Below are 5125 nucleotides of genomic sequence, written 5' to 3'. Positions count from 1 at the left end.
GAATAAATCCCACAGCCTGTCATGCACCTTGCAGTGATAAGGCCTTTTCTCTGGTATTTTCATGCAAATATACTTTCAACTCCTGCACCTTTCTATCATTTTTTGTAAACACACTCATGAGGTTTGTGTCACCAGGAACTATAGATATTACCTGTACAATGGGAGCAGTGTAGTTACCACTATTCCCAATATCATGCTATACCTGGTGACAGCAACACCTCAAAACAAACTGGGCATGTGTGATTTCCCAGAAACGACATGAAAACGGGAAACATTCTTCTTCTTGTTTCTTATAGCCTGTTGATCTGTTTTTACATGCTGGTCAGCGCCTTTCTGGTTTCCTACACAACAAACATCAAATATCAGTGCTGGCATTTAGTCCTTTGGTATTTGCAAAAATAAAAACCCTCTTTCATTTCAGGAAACTGATTTTTTTCTCTTAGGTGTTTTTATTTTAGATGAAAGTTAAAACCTTGTGATGGTGAAGTTATAAAGAACTGCTTGAAGACTGAACATTTTAATAATTCAGCTCTGCTTTTTATTGTAGTGCAACAATAGTGGCAGCATTAGGAGTTTTCTCCTCAATCTGGGTCTGAGAGACCAGACAAATTACAGCATTCAAATCTTACTGTTCAGAAAATAATAACTTTGTGTTGACCAGCACAATCCAACTACTCTGTTTGAAAAGGGATTTAGATGAGGAGTTGCATGAGTGTATATGGTTTACTTGTAATGAATGGTTTGAAAAGGTATCAAATGTGATTGTATGAGTTCTCCTGAACTTCATCTACAGTCAGCAGTAGGGATTGACTGTTTGCTACAGCAGGAAATATAACACAAAATAAGCAGAAATGGCAAAACAAAAGCTGAATCTTCAAAACGACCCTGCTCTGATCTGAACAAATAAAAAAAAAAGATATTCCAATGAGAGTTCCAATTGTTTAAAGCTTAAAATACCTTATCATACATCTAGCTGAAAGACAAGGATCAGTAAAAGATTATGTATGAAGCAACTTACCAATGTTGCTTTCCACTGCCTCAGCTTGTGGTGTCACCTCATAGAGTCCAGTTAAGCATGCATCAGTATCTTCCTTAACAAATGCCTCCAAGCCTTTAAATTCCCAATACCCAAACTTTGTTAAAAGGCACGTTTCATGCATCTCGGTTTCTGCTGGCACCTCTTTGAATTGTTTACAGTTAACATTATTCCAGCCTGAGCTCTCTTGTTCACTCCTCAGCTCTCCTTTATATTTTGTACAATGTGATTCTAGCTCATTTTGCAGACTTGACCAAGTTGTTATTAATGGTGTGTACTTCACTGCACTGTAAAGTATTCTTTTCAGTGCAAGATAATGTCTGTCATTCTTCCAAAGCGTGTAATGTTTTTTTTAGAACTGCTTGGAGGCAATCCTGGTCAACATACCTCAGTTTTTGTGGGATTGAAAACTGTAGTTTTGGTTTTGGGTCAAAAAATGATTTTGGGGAACAGAGTCTGGCCAAAGATCTGCCTCATCTCCTGCAGTCTCAGGCTTATAATGGCAGTCTTGTATGTCTTTGAATTCTGCATGGTGTTTGCAATCTGTCTGACTGCAGATCTGTCTTAGCAGGCTTGGTCATCTTACCAGCTGCCTTCTCATCAGTGTAGACAAAACTAACTGCAGTGTACAGAAATTTAATGTCATATATTAACTTAAAAAGGGATTTTATTATTATGTCATTGTAATGTAAAGTAAATGCTTACATTATTACAAAGAGTAGTACTGAGGTATGTCATAAACAGGACCGACTCAAACTGAACTTCTGTGGCTTGTTACTTAATGCTTAAATCCCATGAGGTTTCAGTCTCTGAGGTTTTTGTTTGCTGAGATTATTTTCAGTGTTTCTACATCATCTGTGTAGTTATGAAAGCAGAAGTGTGAACTAAAAACATATCAAATGAAAATGTGTCACATCCCCTCGCTTCATTTTAAGTACAAAGGGAAAGTTATTGATTATATGACAAACTGAAGAGGCCAATTTAAGCATATGATGCTCAACAGCACAATCTTGGACATGTCTTGGAGGCAATCCTGGCCGGCATACCTTTTTTTCACAGCTGACAATCTGACATATCATAGCAGGAAAAGCACAGGTGTATTAACAGTGGTGCATGCCACTTAATGGGTAGCCGTGGTTTATGCATACTAGATTAAGGTCATTTTAAGGACCTAACGCAAATGCCTACTTCAAATGCCTGTACTGTGAAAAAGTCTTGAGCCATCCCTGATTTCTAGATAGTCTGCTTTCAAGGAGCCAGACTTTGTGAGTTTTTTAAAAGTGGCCTCGATTTATAGTTCTCCAGGCTTTCTACGGGTCCTTTAATGTTGGTCTTTGGATTTGGTTGCTTTTTCACTCATTTTCAGTTGACTCCTTGCACCTGACCATTTTCCGAGGAATGTCTTGTTTGTTAAGCCACTTAATGCTGACATATTCAAGCATATATTTAGGGCTGAACAAGGTAACCCTGGATTCTCCCTCTGCACTAGGCCAAGACTGGGGCCTTCCTACCTACCTTTTTCACTCACTATGTGCTTACACACCACTCTGCATGTAATCATTAGTCATTATTAATCTTGGGCTCTCTTCCATAGTGTGTATTTGGGCCTGTCTTTCTCCCCTAGCCCTCAACCAGTCGTGGCAAATGTCTGCCTCTCTCTGAGCCTGGTTCTGCTGAAGGTTTCTTCCTGTTAAAAGTGAGTTTTTCCCTCCCACTGTCATTAAGTGCTTGCTCAAAGGGGGTCATTTGATTGTTGGGGTTACAATATAAAGCCCCTTGACTGCTGTTGTGATTGACACTAAATAAAAAGAAAATAAAACGACATCTAACTCAAGGGATGAACGAGTATTTTGTCTATGCATAACAGACAACCTAGCAAAGAACCAAAAATGCCAAAGACAACACAGAAAAATGCTTAAAGAAGCATTTTCTCTGCCATACTTGAGAAAATGCTCCAGTATGCCGAATCACACTAGAACTGGACTGAAAATTAGTGGCAATAGGTCTTATGGAGTGATTAATCCAATTTTGAAAAATTATGGTTTAAATCATCTGAAGTCCAGAGAAAGTGGGGAGAAAAGTACAACAGCCATCTAGTGTCTACAGCGAGCCCGTTCTCAGGCATCTATTACTTTACATGGACGTGTCTTCAGCTAACGTTAGCCTATAAAAGCCAGCTTGTCTGTTTGTCCATCTATCAATTTTGCAATACATAACACATTTGGTTATGAAAATATTTTTTTCTGCTTACTAATTTTTATATTTTGTTTTTATTTTAAATTAGATTATATGGATAGAAAGGTAATTAAAGGTATTAAATGCTACTTTCCTCAGCAATAAAACTGATAGACTTAACTTCACTTGTTGATAAAAACTAAACCCACTTAACTGACCTACTGCGTCATTCACTATATTGCTTATTACTCCGGACTTGGTTTTTTTTTGGTGTTCCTTGAAGCTTTAATGATGGGTGCAGTACTTCGTACATACCTAAAATGAACTCGCATCTGGACACGGTTTTCTTGAGCCTGGTTATTAATGAAGCTGGAATATCTCGGAAGGAGCGTCATTTCACTTGTAAGCTACACTGGCTTGTGTTATTGTATTTTATCCAAACTCTACCTGCCGGAGCTCTCGGCTAAGCGGAAAAGGAAGCGGTCGTTTTAAATTCCCTCCAGCACCGCAGAGGCGTGGCGTTTATGTTGAACGCTTGAAGGTTGGTGGAGAAAAGCACAAACTTAGTTTAGTTTCACATTATATGAGAAGATTATAGAGATTAATGACAGAAAAAAACATTATGACGCATAAACTTGCACACGAAAACCCTTAAATATGAGTTATTTACTGAGCATTTTACTGATTGCTGTGGATCGGTCTTCCAGGCAGCTACGTTTGTGATGGACAGATGCTATAAGATAAAAAAAACAATATTAACCGAAAATAACATTATGTTATGCAATGTATTCCGGAGAAGTGCGGATTTTAATGCAGGGTGGATTTGTGGTGTAACACTTATTCACCTGTTTTCACTTTGGTAAATAAAAATAACAAAAGTTCATCTGCACTAAATCCTGCCTCTGCCCCTCTTAAAGTGCCTCTATAATGTACTTTAAAAACAGCGAGCACTGACCAAAGTGCTGAACATAAAATAAGAAAAAATATCAAAACAAATCTAAATACTAAAAATAAAAATACAGTAAACAAATAGAACACTAACATCAAAAATAACACCCAAAAAAATTTAACATTTCTATACTGGGTTAAAAGGCAAACTGAAAAGGTGGGTCTTTGATCGCTTGAGGAGGCCTTTCTAATTTGTAATGGCAGTGCGTTCCACAATTTGGGAGACGCAACTGTGAAAGCCCGATCCGCCGGTGCTTCTGATGCGTCTTCGGCACATCCAATAACAACTGCTCAGCTGATCGAAGAGACCACGAGGGGGTGTGCAGGTGCTGTAGCTCAGAGAGATAGTGAGAAAAATCAAATAAAAGAATTTTAGAATGAACTCTAAAATGGAAAGGCAGCCAGTCTAGTGAGGATAAAATAGGAGTAATATGCTCCCTTCAACATGTACCAGCTGAAGACGTGACAAGGATGACTGGCTAATACCAAGGTACCATGAGTTACAGTAATCCAGCTGAGTCGGATGGATTACTTAGCATGGATTACTGTTCTGAAATCATCTTTTGACAAGATGTGCTAGAGGGCCCATGTCCACAAGAAAGAACCCACCAGTGACACCTGACCCAAAGAGCCAACCAAGCTTTCACTTCCTCAAGACAGTCAAGGACATTATTTTCATTTAAAAAGGTTTTCAGCTGATTATATGTAATTTTCTCCAGAATTTTAGAGAAAAAGGAAGCTTGGAAATAGGCCTAAAATTTGATAAAACAGAGGGATCCAGGCTAGTTTTCTAAAGCAGAGGTTGAACTGTAGCGCTTCAAAAATTTAGGAAAAATACCAGATGAGAAACTGGTAATAACAATAACAAGAATGAACAGCCCAAGAGTAGAAACGACCTCTTTAAATAATTGAAGTAGAACAACATCAGTAGGGGAACCTGAGGGCTTCAGATGACTAACAACCTCA

This window comes from Pelmatolapia mariae, linkage group LG10_11 (genome assembly GCF_036321145.2).
Source record: "Pelmatolapia mariae isolate MD_Pm_ZW linkage group LG10_11, Pm_UMD_F_2, whole genome shotgun sequence".
NCBI classification, from domain to species: domain Eukaryota; kingdom Metazoa; phylum Chordata; class Actinopteri; order Cichliformes; family Cichlidae; genus Pelmatolapia; species Pelmatolapia mariae.
This window is presented reverse-complemented; position numbering follows the sequence as displayed.